The sequence below is a fragment of the Bactrocera latifrons genome, unplaced genomic scaffold (genome assembly GCF_001853355.1).
Source record: "Bactrocera latifrons isolate USDA-ARS-PBARC rearing strain unplaced genomic scaffold, ASM185335v1 scaffold_29, whole genome shotgun sequence".
In the NCBI taxonomy this organism is placed as follows: Eukaryota; Metazoa; Arthropoda; class Insecta; order Diptera; family Tephritidae; genus Bactrocera; species Bactrocera latifrons.
Genome location: NW_017536518.1, coordinates 1,343,679 through 1,366,213, shown reverse-complemented (window position 1 = coordinate 1,366,213; position 22,535 = coordinate 1,343,679). Strand labels below are relative to the sequence as shown.

The following is a 22,535-nucleotide window of genomic DNA, read 5'->3' as shown; positions in this document are numbered from 1 at the left end:
CAATGGACACCATAAGATGATACAATGGCTTTTTCCAGAAACGGGGATTTGAAAATAACTCGCTATTTTCATGTGTTATTACACTTTTTAGACAATTACTGAGTCTAAAATTTAATAATATTCTATACTCTATAAAAATTAAAACGGTCTCCAGCGATGCCTTTAGAATCCATAACGCAACAGCTAGCTTAACCGTTTTCCGCCGAACCGAAATCCGAAAATGCAACTTCGTTAGTCCGACCACACGAGCCAAATCTAGCGAATAAAAGTAAGAAATGTAAACTTTTTTGGAAAAATTAATGCGAAATAATAGCAAATAATTCCTCGAATAGAGTTCAAACCCTGGCTGAGGCATAATCTAATTTCTATTAATGCTACGCTGGTTCCTCTATCAATTTCTATAAATAGTATAGTACCTGGTTTATAATTATAGTTGTTATATAAGTTGAATGGTGAACATAATAACCTGCGCAGTTGTGCGATGATTAATGTGAAGTTATTTAATTGCTTTCAGTTCTGTGGAAATGCAATGGTGCACGACGCACTTCGGCGAAATCGGGACGTTTACCCGAAGGTATGCAAATTCACATTAACGCACACAAACAAACACAAATATTGCAGTGGATATTGCAACACCGTTCAAGGTATCAGCTGTGTTTGTGGCCTCTCGGCGACTACAATAATAACAAGGCTGCGGCGCTATCAACTCAAAAGCCAATTTACCAAGACAACAAACATACAAGTGCGCACAAAGCAGAGGGTTAAATAAATACAAATATATGCGTGTATTTGATTGTGGGTGTGTGTGTGCGCTTGCATTTAAGCGGATGTTTAAGATCAACACGGCTAATAGCGGAAGTCTTGATTATATGACCTTTGTTGTTGCTCCTTAATTACATACAAACACACAGATACATACATATATTGGATAAATGAGCGCTCTGAGCTGCGTTCTTCGCCCGCCCACTCGCTTTGGCATTATCTTTTGACTGCACGAGTAACGGTTGTGCTTATAGAATTCCTAGTTTATTGTTTGTGTGTTATTGTTGTATTTTGCATTGTTGTCGCCGTAATTACCATTCAGCTCAAAACGCTGTTTGAAGACAACAGCTTTGCTTGTATGCCTCAAATCCCCCATTTAGCGTTTGTGCTCTTGGCGCGCGGCTGATGAAGCGAGGTGTAGCCCGAAATTCAATTGAGCTAATTACGTAATTGGCCTCCCAACGCTCGGTGGCATCTTTAGGGACATACGTTATTTGTTGTTTATATTTATGTAGATACGCTTGTTCTAGTATGTGAGTTTGTTGTTATAATTATAGTAAACTAAATTGCAATCATAGACAATGGCAAGTGACGGCGCATAGATATGTACAAACATACAATATATTTGCTCATAGCTCTGCATATAACTTGAATGTATATATATATCACTCGTTCGAAAATGCTAATTTTTAAAGTGACTACAATTTTTCAAGGTCTATTTATTCAGCAGATCGTTTGAATTTTTCTATTATAGAAAAGCTTTTTCAGTAATGGCTTGAACTTGCGGTCAGCTTTTATTAGGATTATAGATTTGAGCTTACAAGTGTTCCTAGATAGTGGAAGATCTGTGCGAATCCAATTCTAAGACTCATATTTTGTTATTACTAAGACTCACAAATGAAACATTTTCCTCCTTCTTACGGTCGTATCGCAACTATCGGACGAGCGTTCGTTTCGCTCGTTACACAGTCAAAACGTTTTCTACTCTCGAACTTCATCTGAAGCACGAGGTGGTTCAGAGAGGGGACAATAGGATGTGGGGGGTATTACAATGTGCTTCCTAAAGACCTAACAGCATTGTCAGGCAGCCACTCTACCTACTTACCTACCCAGCTACCCAGCTGAGTATTGATTCATAAAAGCTTCAGAGTTTGTCACAAAAATTCTACTAGACTTCCACAAAAAATATAAGCCTTTAATATGTGCTTGTAAATTTGAATTTATTACTGACACGTCTATTTATTACTTCTATAGGCATAACCAAGAAAAGTATTATCTCAATAACTGATATCATACAGGAGCTCACACCGCTACGTCTAGTGATCAAACAGGTAGCGAAACATATTATGCTGGTCATGGCAGCAGAGGGTTTCGGCAAAGAGAAGATAATGTCGTTTCAATAAATGAAGGCTCTAGGGAAGACACATTACTCAAGGAATTGCCTTTACAAAGAAATACAGTGTTACTCTCGGCAGTAAATCGGAGGGGAGCGATTCCACCGTCGACCTACTACCGAGGGGTAGTACTATCCAGTGGTACACTGCCGGCTTGAAAACACCAGAAAGCATTGGAGCAGACATTGCGCGACCGCATACTAAGTCTTTTTTATAAGTCAGTGTGTAAAGGCGATCCTATTATATGAAGTCGCTTTTATTGGAGGAATGTATAGGAAGACTAAACCGCCTATCAGTATGCAACTGGGTACACCTTATCTGGGTATCGGGATATAAATGGGTAGCCGGCAATGAGCTAGCCAAAATGATGGGGGCAGAACCATGCATAGCAGTGGGGTCCCACACTATAAAGGTGCTGCTACGCATGGAAGAGAGAGTGGGTGAGCATAGCTTTGGTAGCTGGCAGCAGGAATGCGCCATGCCAAGCTACTTCTGGGCGGTTACAACTTTACAAGGTTTAAGAAAGTAATCAACCTCCTCCGAGACAAATTCCATCTCCTTATCCATACAGGGTACGGTAGACTCCAGAAGGACTTGTCCAACATGGTCACAGCAGTCTCTTACGCTAAGTGCCGGTTCTACGACAAGGAGCAGGAAACACTAGAACAACTGATTCTGGATTGCCTAGCAATTTACAGAAGTAGTCTAAAGGCGATAGGTTCCATCTACGTGGACAGGGATCACATCACCACAGTCGAGCGCAGCAGGCTCCTTAATCTGTTCAGATTGCTGGCCCTTTGTGACCATATGTGATACAATGGAGGGATCAACAGATCATATGTAGCAGCCTTAATTTTTCTACCTATCTAACCACTGCTTTCGTTTCATCGTTGCTAAATCTTTTATTTAACTTTCGCATTTCATTTGCCGACTGAAAATGGGGCCAAAACAACAGCAATGTTTACAAATATTTATCCATTCTGTAGTTATTGTTTTAAGAGGTTGAGTTATAATTCAATTATTCCAAATGGATTGCATGTTTGTTTTTTTTTTTGATTTGAGGTGAGTTTTTATCAGCTTAACGAGCTGAGTCAATTTACTCAATTCTATCTAGTAAACTAACAGTAGTTTTAATCCTCCAGTTTCGAATAATATTCCTGAGCCTTGCAACAGATGACGGTGACGTATACTCATAAAAAAAGACTTTTTAAGATTTGTTGCCAAATCAGTATTTATAAATCCGACTCTGCATCTAGCAAAGAATAACCGACATTTTTGGAGTTTGTCGTGAATATTATTGGAACCGTGGAACCGAACTGATGGACAAAATTAAAATTTTTTCTTTCTCTTTTCTTTCTCTTTTCACGCCACTTCATTGCCTATCATTTCTCGAGTCTAACGTTTCGTCATTTCATTTTGTTTTATTCCACTTAGTTCGTTCCATTTCATTACCGACCCCTTACTGCTGTGACCGCTCCTCCTATCAGCAGAGCTACAGATAACACCTTTACCGTTAAACAATCCATACAAAGCTTTTGCAACTGCTATTGTTTTTTTGTTTTTGTTTTTTTTGTTTTTGTTGCTAATGGTGCTAGCACAGCTATTGGTTTTCGCAACGCACATAGCGGCGGAGGGTGTTAAAAGCTTTTAGTGAAATTAGTTTCAACTTTCTGACCACGTTTCGTTTTTGATCGTTGCCTTGGTCAGTGTTGCGTTGCGACAGCCACAGCAGTCACACCGACAACAACAACAAAAGCAAGAAGACAAGCAACAGCAGTCGATACAGCTGGCCAAACAGCAACAACTACGAGTATCTAAACTTTAACATCAACACCAACTCTGCGAAAGCAATTCAAATATCTGGCAGCACCAACAACACCAGTGGTGAATACGCCTATAGCTAACGGTGCCTACGAAGGCGGCTAGCTATTTACCAGGGTATGCGCACAATAGCCATGCGGTTTGGCCGTAGCTGCCACATGCGCCGCGACCAGAGCGTTTAGTTTAATTGCCAAAAATTAAGTGATGCATAGAAATTTTTTAAACTGCCTCGCCGAACTTGCCACAAGTGCAGCAACAACTCCACGCCAAAGCAAAAAMAAAAAAAAAAAAAAAACGAAACGAGCTGTTCTAAATATTTTGGCCTTTGTGAAAAATAAAATATCTTCCGCGAACCTGCGGCCTCACAGTGGCGGAAGTGCACTGAGTTCGTTGGGTTGGACAAATGTTGATTAGAAATTAATGAAAATGTTGCTGTGCTTCACGAAGCTTGACAACAGGCGCCCCAAATGCTTCGCCGAAAAATTTCTATCTCTATATTTCAGTATAATTTAATATACCCCCGCCACACTTGACGATTATTATGAGTTTTTAATACAAAAATATATATTTTGTTTCATTTTGTGCTTTCACGGCCGCGCGAACAGCTCGACAGACAATTAGTTATGCTCAGCGTCGCCTTGTAAGCAACGCTATATGGCTAGGTATAAGGATGTGAAAGATCAAATGGGCAATGAATATAATTCATTAATTTCGGTGACAAACTTTAATACGGTAATGTTCTAAATCACGAATAGTGGTGGGAGCTGATGCTGAGATGTTACATATAATTATTATTTTGAACTTTAAAGGAGAGAAATTTTTAAGTTTTATAATTACTAAAACATAAAGGAAGAGGTAATTATCTCTAAAAGAGCACGAATAAGGCTTCTTGAAGCGTTATTGGATCTAAAAATCCTTACTGAACTTATGAATCTATTAAATTTGTGCATAAGGTTGAAATTTAAGGTGAAAATTAATAATAACACGAAGGTCGACTTGAAAAACGAAATACCGAATGTTTTCAATTTTGCTTATTCTACCAAAATATTGTAGTATATGATTTAGTCTACATCGATTTTCTTTGCGTCAGCACGCTGAGTATTGTTAACTAGATACAAAAAAAAAAAAAAGTTGAATAGACGGATATAAGCATTTAAACGAGAAAGTAAGGTCTGATCTCGATAAGAAAGAATTGACAGTAAAAAAGGGATTGCTATTGTACTGTAGGATTGATACTGAAGGTTGAGATTGGTGGTAAGGTCTAATGCACCTCTTACTGTTTTTGACGAATAGTCATGACGGTGAAAAATCCACATAAAAGACACTTGTGAATGTCGATTGTTCCAGTGTTTTTTCCTTAGCAGTATAAAGTTTTTATGAGATTCATATTGTGAAATTACTTTCCGAATTCTAAAGTGGAAAGTCTTTTTATGGGGACAAAAGGACGTAAAAATATCTAGAAAATGTTTAAGTATTGAAGAACTTCATCTTTTTAAACATTTCGGTAGGTATAACGACTGATGCTATATTATCGAATCCATCGAAATCTCTTTCACCCCTCACAGAATGGCATACAATAGAAAGCTAATGAAGTTACTCGGTTTTCAATAAGCTACAAAAACGGGTTGAGATATTAATAAAATTCTTTGTTCTTGCCATTATGTATGTAACTCGATTTCTTTTGCATGGCTGCCACGGCGAGATTGCTTGAACCCAATTTTCGACGGTTTTCAAGCATATAGGAAATCGGTCGATACTGCTGCAATTTCAAGTTCGATATTCGTACGAAGTTCATCAATCGTCGCTGGATTGTTTCGTTATTTGTTATTTGGTTATCATTAAGTACGGCCCAATGACGCTGCCAGCCCATAAATCGCACCAAACCCTAATTTTTTCGCAATGCAATGGTAACTCATGGAGTATGTGTGGATTCCTCCCTGACCAATAATGCATATTTTGTTTATTGACGAAGCCATTCTGCTAGAAATGAGTCTCATCGTTGAACACATTACGATTCTAAGCGGCTTTAGTTCATGCGTCAGTTTGATCTTGTTAAGATGTAGTCCAAGATCTTGTTGCAAATTTCCGCGCAACGACATCATAGAGATTTCTAACGCTTGAGAACGACGTGTTAGAGACTGATTTGGGTCTTTCTCAACTGATGCGCTAGCGTCAGCAATATTCTCTTTGCCTCACTGGAACGAGATCATTTTGTACTACGGTTATTGATGCAAACTTTTCCATTCGGTTGTTGATCGAAAGTTGAGGCGATTGACTCCGAATTTCGGTAGTAAATTTTAATAATTTCGAGTCGTTGTTAGATCGTATATCTTTCCACTTTGAAATGGTCAACCCTATTGAAAAGAAATATCAAAAGAGCGGTAAAAATTTGGCATCGTCTGCTCTCCCTATCGATCTTCTTTTATAGCGTCATTCTTGAATTGAAGAAATCCTTTATTAAGATGCCTATGAACTACATAGTAATTAAAACATAAATATTATTGGATAAGGAATGCAGGTTAAACAATGGTAATTAATAAAAACGCTGATTGAAACTGTTTTTGAATAAATTTTATATAAACTGACTTCGAATAACTGAACAAGAATATACTTGAAAGAGAAGATATAGTACGTATTGCCTTAGTATTCGAAAGTTGTATCCATTATTAACAATAAACTCGAACAAAAAATCAACAAAGATTATATTAATGCAGATACCCCTAAAAGTGCTTGAAACCCAATGTAAATCAAAGGGATTATTGAAAATTACCGCAGCATTTATGTATTAAAATGTTGACATCCCTAAACAAGGACAAATCGACAGAGTTAGGCTTATCAAAAATGGATTAAAAAAAGAGTCTCTTGGCGGCCACAGTTCGAAAATTTTACACAAAACATGGTCGGAATAGTCAACTTCATCACCTCTGAAGAGCGAACAGCCAATTGATACTTCATACTGAAGCATTGCTTTCGAGCGATGAATAAGGAAACTTATTTTATAAAATTAGAAAGAGCCATTGCAAAACCTTGCTCAACCACCAACCAAATGATGCAATTATTGCCAATAAAGCATTCTCGGAATGGACTAACGGCATTTCTTTACTCACTGTTTCTCGCAAATTAACGTTCGCAGTAAATTCGCGCTCAATGAAAACTATTAGCCGAACGATTATGCGTAACAAAGCCAAGGCCTCTTTGAACTTTCACTAACACATATACAGACATATTATATACATATGCATACGAACACATAAAAATATTAACCACTTGTTGGCGCATTAGCGCGAGGCCCTTCGCGCATATGATTACTAAATTGCTTGCAACGCGCCGCAATCAAGTCAAATGTTGCACAGCAAATTAATTAAGAATTAAGAATGACATTGTCAATGTCTGTCAGCGTGAAATGCCTCCGAAAAACAGACACACATATGTGTACGTGAGTGTGTTGTATATCTGTTCGACAACTTGTTTGCCATGTTGCTAAACAAGACGATCGCATTGTTCGCAAACTAATACACAAGCCAGCCGTTCAGCCAGACATACAACATATGTTGTATACATTGTGCATACAAAAGAGTGGTAGTGCAGTCGCAGCATCCCTGTAGACAAATTGGCAGCTAACAGAAGTGTGGGAATGCTGGAAGGCGCTCTAATTTTCATATTTGTGCAACCGTCTTTTATGCACTCTCTAAAAGTAAATACTTTTTTCATTATAGCGGAGGAAAGAGATAGAGAAAGAGAGATTTTCACCTTCCGATCACTTATCTACTGCTCAACATGTTCTCTTCTTTCTCAAAGCAAAAAAAAAAAACAAAAAAGATAGTTTGGTTGAGTGTGGGGTTGAGTATTTCTCTCTTTGATTTAGACGGTCATGACTGACTTATTTTATACCAGTTCATTGTTTGTTTAGCCCCCTTCTCATTTCTGGGCAGCGAAAACATCTCATACATATGAGTGTATATCCTTTCTTTCCAACCAGTTTTCGGAACACACCTTGATATTATATAACATAACAACTAGAAATTCTTTCTAGAATTTAGTATTTAGTAGGTAGATGATATATTGACCTACATAATTGACTTATCCATTCCATGTGTTAGTACTGATTACGTGTAGAGATCCATTTGACAGTTATTTGACACTAAACTTAGTCTCATACGTCGGATACATAAATATATATGTGACCTGGTCTACGGAAAGGGCGCTTAGGTGTCAAAAAATCCAAAAAAATCAATTTTCACTTTTTAGTTGATTCGGATGGAAGATGAGATTTAAAACAAAAAAAAAAAAGGCATCTCATCTTCCATCCGAATCAAGTGAAAATTGATTTTTTGACCCCTGAGCCCCCTTTCCGTAGACCAGGTCATATATATATATATATATAAAGCAGCAGTGTGAAGAGCCGAGTGTTCGGCTATCTGCATAAGCGAAGAATGGTACCTAGTTTGTAAGATATCGATCTGAAAATTGAGAAGGACTATCGAAGAAAGTGCTCATTTGGCCGAACTGATGATATTGGATCATAATACAATCTTCGGAAAATTTTTTCTAATCCAACCAATAAAACTGCTATTGGAATTGACCTGTTAATATCAAGATACAAATATTTGTGTGCCCTTTTATGCCTCGTTGGGACCCCTTTATGTTATAAGAAATTTAATTACGGAGCTTTTCTGCAGCAGTTAACATTTTTCGTATTCTTTGCGGAAATTCGAACCGAAACCTTTTGCGGAACTTGAAAGTGCATTTCTTGAATCAAAATTCAGTTTCATTTTTTCCCTGCAGTATCGCATTTGAGTGCAAACAATCGCCTGTGCTTTCCATTAAAGCAATAACAAAATAAGCAACATTTAACGGGCAGCTAATTGAAAACATACAAATCGGCAGCGGTTTGAGTGCCAGTGAATTCGGTGGCTGAGAAAAGAAGCGCATAATAATGACAAAAAAAGTATTTAATTGAAATGCAAAAAGTGAAAGCAAATTAAAATGGTTTTAATGTGAACGTTAGCCGCAAAGCAGACAGGCGCAGGCAATTGAAGCACAACCGCAGCACTCACGCACGCGCTCAGCCTAACTCCACAATGCATTTGCAACTCTGTATGTTGCAGTTTATTAAAAGGCGAATTTATGAATAAAATGTCTTTCAAGCGCTTATTCAAGCGCGCATAAAAATATGTAGACTCGCAATTATATAGTAGAATATTATGTATGTGCTCCAAATGCACTAACACACACGAGGTGGAAGGAGAAGGACTTGGAGTCGCTGCAGGTTAGTTGATTGAAGAGGGGCTGCGCTGTAGTGAGGCAGCAGATCTAGTGCCTGAAAACAATTATTTATATGCACATGTGTATGTGAGTGTGTGCATAATTACTTAAACCACTTTAATTGTAAGCTCCGCCAGACATGCCCACAGACAGATAAGCAGCATCCACAGTGACGGCAGCGTGCAGGCAAGCCAAGCAAAGAAACCAAAAAACAAATAAACAGACAGTGTCATTGTTGTGATATGGCATTGTCAGGGCGACATGTGGTTGGGTTTGTAGCGAGAATCGCTCGTCTGTCTCAAATGCACGCCATTGAGCTCTGGCTGCTGGTTGAAAGCAGCGGAGTGCATTGTGCTGCGAAGTCGCAGCGCATTTCTTAAATTCAATAGTGTAATACAAATTATTTATTCCCGAGTCGGAAAGTAGTGAAACATAGAATCAAAAAAGTTGGATCTGTGAAGTGATGAATTATTCCAAATTATTAAACTATATGATTTCTGTTAACAATACACTTAAATCAGAAATTAATGATCCTTAAACTTATTCCTGGGGTCATAATTTTATTAGACTGTAAATCCGCAGATTTCCACAAAATATTTTATATTTGCCCACTCCTGCATGGATAAGTTGAAGATAGTAAATTAGTTTTGCCGTGAAGCTTGTAACACCCTGAAGGAAATATCGGACAATCTATCAGCTATATAAAAATTATCAGTATGATAAGCTGAGTCCTTTTGTCTTAACTAGTTACCCGGTTTTTATACTCTCGCAACAATGTTGCTAAAGAGAGTATTATAGTTTTGTTCACATAACGGTTGTTTGTAAGTCCTAAAACTAAAAGAGTCAGATATAGGGTTATATATACCAAAGTGATCAGGGTGACCAGTAGAGTTGAAATCCGGATGTCTGTCTGTCCGTGCAAGCTGTAACTTGAGTAWAAATTGAGATATCATGGTGAAACTTGGTACTCGTATTTCTTGGCTCCATAAGAAGGTTAAGTTCGAAGATGGGCAAAATCGGCCCACTGCCACGCCCACAAAATGGCGAAAACCGAAAACCTATAAAGTGTCATAACTAAGCCATAAATGAACATATTAAAATGAAATATGGCACAAAGAATCGCATTAGGGAGGGGCATATTTGGACGTAATTTTTTGGAAAAAGTGGGCGTGGCCCCGCCTCTTACTAACTTTTTTGTCTATATCTCGAAAACTACTATAGCTATGTCAACCAAACTGTACAGAGTCGTTTCTTTTAGGCATTTCCATTACAGTTCAAAAATGGAAGAAATCGAATAATAACCACGCCCACCTCCCATACAAAGGTTATGTTGAGAAAATCACTAAAACTACGTTAACCGACTAACAGAAAACGTCAGAAACACTAAATTTTACGGAAGAAATGTCAGAAGGAAGCTGCAGCCAGGCTTTTTTTAAAAATTGAAAATGGGCGTGGCGTCGCCCACTTATGGACCAAAAACCATATCTCAGGAAGTTCTATCCGATTTAAATGAAATTCGGTACATAATAGTTTCTTAACACTCTGATTACATGTTCGAAATATGGGTTAAATCGGTTCACAACGCCTGAAATCTCGATTATCACTTTATCATGCGAGAGTATAAAATGTTCGGTGACACCCGAACTTAGCCCTTCCTTACTTGTTGATATATTGTTATAAATTTTTGGACATGTCCTTTTCTATCCAAAACGCTGAACGTATCGGACTACTGAAAGCTATCATACAAACTAACTGAATCAATCATGTTCTTGTAAGGAAAACTGTTTATTATTTGACAATATATGAAATGAAAGCAGCCGAAGATAACCACGAAACAATAAAAACAAAAAAACAAATTATTTGCGTTCCTCTAGCAAATACCGGAAAAAAATGAAATAATATTGAGAGTAATATTAAGGTTCAACTGCTTGAACTAATAATGTTTAGTGAGCAAACTTCAAAAAATATTTGGTAATGATTTCAATTTCCAACACTCTTAGCAAATGTAACACAAAAGTTTCAGCCACCCTATAAGTAAGCCTTGGAACCAGCAGATAATTTTGTATTTTACGTCTTTGGTACCAAACCAACATTTAATGGAAAAACTTTCACTAAAAAATGAACAGAATAATTAATTTTAAATTGAATTAAAGTCTTAAAAAATATTTGTTATTTCTTCAGTACATATAACAACATACTACGTCATTGCCAACACAAATTTAAGTAATTTGTTTAAACTTTCAGTGAATCCAGAAGAAATCTCAATATGCTATCCGTTAATTATAAAAGAGTCAAATATACTTTACGTTGGCAAAAAATCATTTAACTTTATAAATCTCAAAAATTATACTCTATGTCCTAAAGACCATATTAATATATATAAAAATATACTCAAACTTATATTTGCTATCTTATCTGGATCTCCTCTTCCTAGCTCCTAGAAAAATCTATGAAAAGACGTAAATTACACAAAAAATTTCAAAATATTAAAAAAAAAAAAACTGTTGTTCAAAGATTTTTTTAAAACAATATACGGATATGAAGACTGGTTCACCTTCAATTCACAGAGATAATAAAAAGTAAAATAAAGCAAGAAATAACATATCACAAATAACAAGTCAACAGTAGAGACTCCGGCATACCACAGTAACTTTTTTCTTTTGGGCAAAATGCGTTTTTTATAATCAACATAGGCCCCTTCAAGCACATCATCAAGACCTCAGTTTATTTGATCACCTCTGTATTTGACGAAAATTTCTTCCCAGCGAGCTTTCTTTTGAAAACTTGGAAATGGAAGTAGACGCTAGAGAATACGGTGGATGCGGAAGCAATTTCGAGCCCAATTTATAGGTTTTTTCAATTATATTTACTGACTTGTCACAGGGTACATCGTCATGGTGAAACACTATTCCTTTTTCCTCAAATACGGTTTTTTTCGACGGTTTCGTCATTTAAATGATCCAAGAATGCTATGTAATAGTCGCGGTCTTTTTTCCAAGGTAGTCAATAAAAATTATTCCACGCACGTACCAAAAGGCAGACGCCATAAAGTTGGCAGCCGGTTGGTGCATTTTTCCACGCTTTGGGGTGAATTCATTGTGTGCAGTCCATACGACTGGTTCTCAGTTGGACTTGGGAAATTAACGATAGATCCTTATTTCATTCATTGACACTTATCGTCGTTGTTTTTGGTCAAAATAAGCTTGCACAATCCCCACTTTACACAGAACTTTCTCACACCTAATTATTCGTGAATGATATAATATAATGTACATATTCAGTTCATATCTTTATACTACCTGCTATTGGATCTTTTTGGTGTTTTCGTCGGTAAAAATCGCTTTAGGGCTTCGACTGTATTCACCGTCTTCGTTGCTCATTTCACTTCCTGGAGCAACGTCCGCAAACTCGCCCTCATGCCATGTGTTTGCTGCAACAATATTTTTCCCTCGAAAGCAATGCTTTACTAACACTCTAAATTCCTTTTAATCTGAAGCTAGGTTCATCGGAACCTTAGAAATCACATGAATGTGCTTTATCAGCGATGGAAATACTTTTCACTGTTATAAAGCTAGTATGCTTGGGTTGTTATGCTTGCAAGCGTATCAACAGATGCTAAGATCCTTCCTAAAAATTTTAACTCACCACCGCGCCACTTTCTTCGCTTTCAATTTACAGAGAATTTGAGAATAAAATGCATGTTTTTAATTTCAATTAAATTTCCTAGCAACGGTTCTTTCTATTGGCAATTATGTATGTGCTGAAATGTTTTAATTTTTCACAGTTTTATTGCCGCGTGACACTTTCAGTTGTCAGCGCGCTTAACTTTCAAGTGCGACACATGTTTATGCTTACATACTTACATGCAAGCGGATATGTGTGTATGTGTGAAGTACTTACGTAAAGAAAAATTGATTGTCTTACATAGTGTTTAGGGAAAGTCCCCGTGGAGCCATTTGGCGAATTTGGTTCATTGCCAGCATTGTTTGTCGACTTGATGATGGCATTTATGTGTTTGCTTGAGGGTCGAGTAAGTGATATCACCTGCAAATGTACATATATATACTTGTATATGTGTGTATGTGTATATCACTCAACGCCCGCCCCTCCCATGGGTCACTTTGGCCTTCGCATTCAAACTCGCTGAAGGCAGGAGTCTCGAGAGATTAAATTGCTACACGCGTCTAAGCGTCAGCTAAACAGCGGAAAACTCACGCATACATGTACAGACACTAACATGTATATACATATTGTTTTATGCGTTAATCACCGAACATATGCAATGCGATTTTCTGACAAATCCTCATACAAGTATTACAAATATACATATGTATCTAAATGTATATGTTGCCTTATAAGTATGTATGTGTGTGTGCCCATCTGCAGCCTCATACCATAGGCATGTTTCGATGTTATTAGGTGGCACCGCAGCGTGTACGCCGGATATTTTGACGTGGCGTGAACATTATTGGTGGCAAGCGACACCTTTTTGCATGCCACAATCATTTTGCCATCGTCACCAGCAACATTCCGAGGCACATAGCAATTCTTATACACCCGTATGTATGTGTGCGCACATACGAACAGTTGTACTCATTTATTTAATTGCATTTGCTGCCGCTTTGTGTCTTGCGTTGTCTCAGCAGCAGCAGCAATGTGCTTGTTGGTGGCATGAGTAGGTAATTAAATTGTTGTCTGGCGCATGTCGCATGCCACATATGTATGGTTCGTCAGCGATATGCCACTTATGGAAATATTTCTATGTGTACCCATGTGTTGTTGTCAACCAACGTGCAACATGGTGTTTGTGGGTGTGTGTGAGTGGCACACTTGTGATTGTTTTCGCTCGCTGCCTTGATTTTCCACGCATTGCTCGTGTGTGTGTTGATTGAAATGCGAAGTTGAAAGTTCATATTGAGATTGAAAATTGTTGCAATCAAATGTGGAGAGGATGTACTTACATTGAAATTTAAGAACATGTATGTATGTTTTCGGTTACCTTAAATTGTTTCATAGAATTCTTCGGAAATATGTTTTCTCTTTCTGTTCCCACTTTTTAAAAAGTCTCGCTGTCATCTCAAAAAGTTTGTATATATAGCCGAACACACACTGCTTCAAATGACAGTTGAAAGACTAAAGTGGTGTAATTCCATTGGCTCTTCTCCCAAGAGGCACCATTACCTAGAGAATAAACTTCACCAAGAAGTTCAATATTACCCTTAGTTGTAAGGCTGAATGAAATTATGCCACTCTCGAGCTTCTGCTTAAAGATAGTACCATCAGGTGGTACACTGACGGCTCGAAAACGTCGGGGCACTCTCCATTGAAAGGGAATGAGGCTAAAGTCAAAGTTATATATTTGTTTTGAAAAGTTTTATCGATTTTCAATATATGACGTCGGCCATATTTCGTAGAAATTTCAAAAAGGATAGTATGCAGAAGAGTCGCAACGCAAAATTTTTCTCAGTGCATTTTTTCTGTGCATATTTTGCTTGTCAGCTAATTACCGTCACACCCCACTCGGCAATTTGATGCAGCAACATTCCGCACTAATGTTGCCAATCACACTCTGTCGGAAGCAGGGCATTCGCACGCCCAGCGCGACACCAGCAACGCGTTCAACACACACACTTATGCGTACGCCAACTTATTAGGGGAAAAGTGTCAGCACTGAGGTGTGGAATATATATATTTATATATATAAATATGTACATATACACATGTGCGTGCGATTGTACTTGCACTCGCCGTTGCATGGGCTCATGAGCGTGTAAGTGTTTTGTGCGGTGACACTTTGAATTGTGTGACTGACTGGCGCTGCAAGCCAAGCAGCACGTGGCACTGGTTGCACATATGTTGTTGCTATTTTTATATTGCATAATGCGTACGGGCCATAAATTGGCCTACTACAACAGCGGTTTGTATGAGTGAAGTATGCTTATAAGAATGAGTGAGAGTCTTAAATAAATGCGTGTGTCGGCAAGTTGCAAACAGTTGAAGTGCATGCCACATAGTTAGTGCCACAAACGAAGGGTGTAATATGTGTTGTTGGTATGTGTGTGGCTATAGGGTGTTCAGAGTCATATGTTCTTAGGAAGAAGATTATAATACTAAGGCAAAGAAGTTGCCACACCAACGAATATGAAACACCATTAATTCTCATTAAAATTTCTTCAATATACCTTCGAAGTAGAAAAAGCTTTATAAATATGTATCTATTTTTTCTTTCAATAAAAAAAATTGCATTTAAACATCTGGTAACCCTAATAAACACCAAAATGTATTTTGACAGCCACCTCTTTGCAGCATCTCCGCTGTACTTGAATGTCAAAAATAGTCACAATTCCGATGCGCTCTCACTACCAAGAAACTTCACACAACAACATCGAGCACAAATGAACACGTCTTTTCACTCAGCGTCGTGTGTATATCATAATTCATGCATTTATTGGAGTTGCAGTTATAATTGCCCACAAGTCTGCCCATATGATTACTGCTATGTGCCGTTATTTGCATATATGCTGTATAAGAACTCTGTCGGCCAGCTGTTGGAGCCTTTTGCTTTAAGATCGCTCATGCAATTCATGATACGTTGAGGAACACTATAAAGCGTAACTCTGAAATGTCAAGTGAAGAATGACTGATATGGCGAGTAACGAGCGTTCTAGTGTCGTTATATGAAAATGTTGCTTCAGAAAGAAATAGCAAATGTTTAAGGGGGTATTCTAGTCTGGAAATTTGAAAAAATGATATTCAAAAATATCTCCCTAAAAGGATTTTTCAAAACTCAAATTATTTTCAAAGTTATAACCATTTTAGTGATGTGGCAACTAAACCGGTTGAGCGAGTTATTTATCTATCTATTACGTTGCCCGAAACTTAACGCAAAACTTTAAACGCCTTTTTCTCAAAACTCCTTTTTATTTTTTTGATGCGGTAGCCACAATATCTCAAATTCTAATCAATCGATTTATTTGAAATTTAGAATGAATAAAGATTTTAAATTTATAATATTTAGAAAAAAAATCGACAAAATTGAAAAATTAGTGGAAAAATCGACCTTTTTTTTTGAATAGGCGCCATTTTATGACAGTTTTTTTTAGTTTTGCTGCTTCATAACATAGCGACATTCGTACTCATTAAGAATCTGTCATTGTTTTATTTTTCAGATGACGACAAGGGTAGAAATCATGGTGATGAGGACACGGCCTCTTTTTTCACCCATTTTCTTTAAGGACGCATAACTCGATTAAAATTTTTTTTTCTTTTTGAAATCTTTTTCCTTTTTATTATTTTGTGTACTCTTCTGAGTTTAATAAACATATGAAAAAAACCGGATATTAAAAATATCTAATGCTTCTATTTTATTAATTGTTGAAAAAAGCTCGAAATTCGAGCCTCTATACTAGAATACTCCTTAATAAAAGAATTTACAAAATTGGTGAGCAGTGAGTATTTAACAAGTTGATCGTTTAGAAATACTTACGATATCTTCTTTATATGCTATAAGATAATTACTTTGTATACCTTTATTGCAGAGAACCCAAAAAGATATATTTATTTTTTAACAACAGATATTTAAAAAATTACTCGAATTTTCATGGAACTTTTCAACACAGATAATTCAAACTTATCAAATGAAATTCAAATCTGCAGAATCCTCTCGAAATTTCACCAATTTGGTATATTGTTATAGGTAATAAAGCCGCTTTTGCTTCAATTCGGTTTTTACAATTCGGTTGCTCTTCTAGAGGTAGTCCTGATTTTTGTTTCGCAGGTTAAAACACGGGTTATCACTTACYCGGTATTTCGAAATGCCAATTATTCCAGCCATTTCTTGAACCTCCAATCTGCAAATAGCAATGCAATATCGTGGTTTCTTGTCCTGCTTTCATCCATTCTAGCCATTTTCTGGATTCCACTTGTACATGGATAAGCCAAGACTTTCGATCACATTGAAAAGGCAGAAGAGTCACCATATACAGTCGTTAAGCAATTTATAATTTCCCCGTGGGTTTCCTTCAACAACTTTTTCAAAACATAACTGAGAATTTAATTTGGCTAAAATTTTGACACACCAATTATGAAACTCTACCACATTTTAATATATTTATCTTACGTTATTGACGCCATTAGGCGGTAAGGTTTAGTATTAATCGTAACGCCGTCGTATACTCAAGCCTTGTATACCCCAGCGATAGTTGAACTCGACTCGACTCACCAGCCAGAGATACTCTCCATGTTATTACTGGAGTACTTTTATATCAACATTTGCAGCCCTTTCACGCTTTTCTTAGATAATAACACACGATAACCCCACATGTAGAAGTCTTGGAGGACTATATACGACGACTCGTTGGAACTTACACAAAAGCTTCACCACGACGAAGGTGATAATTACTCATTATGAAGAACTTGTAAATTTGTCGTATGCTATGCAGTTTATAACACACAGAAGGAAACGTCGGAGTCCGTATGAACAAATGATCTACATGCCGTTCGAAGCAATTTATTAGCGTCTTTCCTATCCTCTGTCTGCGCGTATGTCTGTCTGCCTGTCCGCCCATATGTACGAGAACTAGTTTTTCAGTTTTTGAGTTATCGGTTTAAAACTTTATAGGTATACGCCCTTTTCTCCTCAATAAGCCGCTCTATATCATATCGCTTACACACAAACTGAACGATCCGAATACAGTACTTGTATGGAAAGATTTCTCAATGGTCGAGATATTCAAGAAATTTGGCTGGGTTATTGCCCAAAAGCTTTGATACAATATTAGAAACAAGTGTTTATTTATGTTTACTTTACCAAATTTAGCATGGAACTGACTGATCCAAATCAAGTTCTTCTAAGAAATATTTTGTTTTTGAAAGATATCGAGCAATTTCCATGAGTTATTGTTTGTTTTCCCTTCCCATCCTTTTTTTTTTTTCTTATTACAAAAAACAAACTCCCATCGATGTCACTTGTTGATACAAAATGATAAAGAACTTTATAATATCAAACCTCAAATTAACAAGTCTCTGCGATGGTGCGAAAAAATTAAAGCAACAATGCAGTTAAATCGCCACAAAACTTTGATCTTCCCGTGCCAAGCGCGTGTTCTAAATTATTATAACAAAAGTTATGCATAAAATATATTAGATATTGTTATTATGTGAATTTCTGAACGAGATCAAAGTGTCGGAATTCACGCAACGACCGACTTGGCGTGCATCAGTGCCGCACACGCGGACTCATTTGCTTTAAAATCCCTTCCATGCAATTAAAATCCAATGCACGCACACACACATGTATGCACACCGCACACAGCCATATTTATGAGCGCACAAAATATGCCAAGAAATATGCTTAAAACTGCAACTGATTGCGAACGCGTGTTGCATGCCCCATGTAGCGGAAAAGTAGCATGAAAGCAGAAATTATACAAAAATTACGTGTGGCAGCCATAAAGTGCAGCAAATGGCACATAAAAGACAAAACATATTGCTCCATTCGTGGCGACTGCCAAGCGTTTGGGAACTCGGTGGACTATCGTTGCAAATTAAGAAATCCAAAATGCTCTTATGTATTGTATACGTATGTATATACATATATATATATATATGTATGTGTGCGTGTGACACAGTTTTCCCGCCAGTTATGCGACTTTTGGCTAGTTTTCCGTTTTCTGGAGGCCTTGAAAATCAGCGAGTTATGCTAATTTGCATTTATCTGCTCGTCATTTTGGAAGTCTCTGTTCCAAAAAGTTGCGAACGCCTTTAATTGTCTTTGCCAACAATATGGAAGTTTTAAATAGAATATGGTCTAATTCCTTTAGACTGTTTATTTGTATATAGGGTCTTTCAGACAATACGGAAGTATTGATGGTATGGCCAAGCTGTGACTACTAAGAGTCAAAAGAATTTGTAAAGAGCTCCTGTCCTCAAAAGTTGAAAACCGTTGCTGTGGTTTACACATACTGCCAATAAATTAAATACTGGAGCTACTGGCATTCTTCTCTTCGAATTATTAGTCGTAAGTTGTTCGATGGCATACTCGAACTCGTGGATCGAAATTGAGGTCTTACAAGATGTAGAACAAATCGCCTTATATGATCTTGAACAAATTTGGATTTAATTTCAAATTTGGCAGAGCCGGAATCTTCATTAAACAAGCGGCAGGTCTTGATCAATATATAAAACCATCACTAAAATTTAGAACGGATTCCGCAGTTTAATTGGTCAAACTTCATAACAAACTTCATAACATTCAAAACACCACTTCATTGTTGAAACACCCTCTATCAGAACAACTTATGTATATACACCAATGAAGTGTGCGCACAATTATACATTGCCGCCCGTGCTACCAAATCAGACAACGCTGACACTGTGATAATCCTAAAGGCAAATATCACAATGTGCCCAAAGCGATCACGCACATCCGTTGCCAAGACGTATGCTTCACCCTGCAAATCTACAATTTCGGCAACGATTCCCATGCAACTCAAAGTTATGTCTACATTTACATGTTATATAAATATATATATATATATATACTTCAAACATACATGTATGTGTGTAAATGTTTTTATCAGCGCTCCGAAAATGACTCATGGCTGCTGGAGGCAGATGGTGGGATCAACAGCTACAATTTCATGGACTAATCTGAGCATCATCCGTTCTATTGATGGCTAAACACAGGAAGCGTTGCTATGACTTAAAGCCATGCAAACGAGAGTTACACATGTTTGTACTTATATGCTCTTAATAATCTACTTAAGCAAATTTGAAGACTTTGCAAGCATCATACAGCTACTGGCTCCTTAAAGAGCGAGCGTAACTTGAAATCTTCAGCGGCGTTGAGCTTGTACAAATCATACATCTCATACATATACATATGCATCATTTAAAAGAGACCTACGGAAGTGTATAGTATAAGGAACATCACCAAAATCTTATAAACTCATTATAAAGCGGTCGTAGCGAAGATGCTCATTTTAGTTATATAAGATAACTCCTTACCTTGTACGGTCAGATTGAGTAGAATCGAAGTTTAGATGAAGACTCTCGTTTTCCGCTAATGATTTTGTTTGAAATTGATGCTAAACATGGCTACCAATTTTCCATTATAACATTTACCTTTATTTATGACACAGTTTCTAAACATTGAACCACAGTTTCACCCCTTCTTATCCTAACTTTGAATTTACATGCTTTTATTATCTAGAGATAACTTTCTTGATAGCCAGGGTGACACTAACAATCCACTTGAGAGTCCGTTCACATTTCACAATGTATTTTCACAAATGTTAACACAGGTTATTTTCTAAATCAATATTCACGAAATTTGGTATGGATTATTTTCCAAGACAATAATGTTATCTCCAAAAAAATTGTTCATATCGGCTAACTATAGCTTATAGCTGCCATACAAACTGAATGATCGCAATCAAGTTCTTGTATGGAAAACTTTTACATTTGACAAGATATATTCACGAAATTTGGTATAGACTATTTTCTAATGCAACATTATTTTCCAAGGAAGAAATTGTTTAGATCAGATTACTATAGTATATAGCTGCCATACAAACTGAATGATCTGAATTAAATGCTTGCGTGGGAAACTTCTTTATTTTACGATATATCTTCACAAAATTTGGTATGAGTTATTGTTTATAGAAACAATGTAATATCAGAGGAAATTGTTCGGATCGGCTCACTATAGCATATAGCTGCCATGCAAGCCGAACGGAATCAAGGGCTTGTATGGAAAAGTTTCGCATTTGACGTCGTATCGTCACGAAATTTGGCATGAATTGCTGCATAAGGTAACAATATAATCTCCATAAAAATTCTTCAGAACGGAGTACTTTAGCATATAGTTTCCATACAAACTGAACACATAATTATCAACAGAAATGCATCGATGGTGCAACCGAAGTTAACGTTTTCTCTTTTTTTCCTTCACATATGCATAAGATTTAATTAGTGAAGCCTAAGAACGAGTGCTGTTTTAGCCCATAGAGCATCTGATCCGTAGGAGTTACAGACACGAAGGGAACCGTCTCTATCAAAGAGCCTTTATTTACTTACTTTAACTAAAAAATGTGCCAACAACTTAAACATCTCAAATTTTTGAATGCTTAGGCTGATTTTTCAAACCCTTTTTGTTCACGATATTACTTTCCAGGTAATTAAGGAACTAACTGTAAATGAATTGCATATTATATATTAGCAGGAAGAGTAAATTGATTTAAGACAAAATCGATCAGCTACTTATCGTACTAAAATTTGGTTAATTAAATCGCTCTCATTAATGTCTTTTTAAAACAAACTGCACACACACACAATTCATCGCATATCCTTATCTAGAACACACTGTCCAAATTGTCGTGGTCAAACTTTTGGTCCAGGTAGAGATCAGTGAAATCGCAAAAATAATGAAGGCAGCAACTGTAGATCAGTTGGTTCAGATCTCAATCCTTGAATCAATCATCTAATTCCTCTGTCCAAAAGTCAATTAACGAATTTTTAATGAAAACGGGATAAAAAGTTCGCTTGTCATACCGCTATAAAAATTAGTGGAAAGTTGAAAAGTGAACAAATTTATTTTAGACTCTATTACAATAGTTTAACTAGTATTAAGGATATGAGCTGTGAAAACTTAAGGCTTAACAGTGCTTAGCAGAAATACTTTTCTGAGATCGAGAGAGATTCTAAAATTAATAAAATCAGTGAAAGACCGAATAACGAATGGTTTTTCCTTCCCTTCCTCTTTTTCCTTTAGGAACACCTCTTGAAGTCGTTCGTTGATACAAAATGTTAAAGAATTTTATATCTGATCTGGGAACACAGCCCTGACTGCTTAGTTGTGCTTACTGTTGGTATAAGTACATCAAACTTGTGCTCAGGTGTCTTCAACCTCCTTTTGACAATTAAATTCCACACCAGAAACACTCGTGTTAGCCTCTAAAAGGCAATATATATATGTAAGTATCTGAAGCTATAAAATACCAGTTTAATATATATTTATATTCCTGGCATCAAACAACAGCAGCTTAATACCTCAGTTTCTATTAAAATTCCATATATGCATCACTGACTCACAAACAGCTGCCCCTGAAATTATTATAGATTTAATGCAACATAAAGCGCATTGTTTCATATTTTTCTAGTATTTTATATTAATTTCCGTCTTTATACAACTCAAAACTTTTAGTGCTTTTAATAAACAATAAAAAAATGCATAAAAAATATTTCCATTTAAGCCTTTAAGTAACTGAAATAAAGACAGATATTTTATGATGA

The 22,535-nt window shown here is 36.8% G+C and overlaps 1 protein-coding gene across 2 annotated transcripts in view; it reads left to right on the top strand.

Annotated features, from left to right (window-relative positions):
• LOC108970179 overlaps positions 1-22,535 on the top strand; it is a 171,235-nt gene that overhangs the window by 44,229 nt on the left and 104,471 nt on the right. Inside the window, exon 1 of one of the 2 annotated variants that reach the window (XM_018935388.1) lies at positions 22,139-22,216. The exons of the other annotated variant lie outside the window; for it this stretch is intronic. The gene's annotated coding sequence lies outside the window, so the exon portion shown is untranslated. Of the gene's footprint in view, positions 1-22,138; positions 22,217-22,535 lie in introns of those variants that run through there. 2 annotated transcript variants of the gene reach the window in all.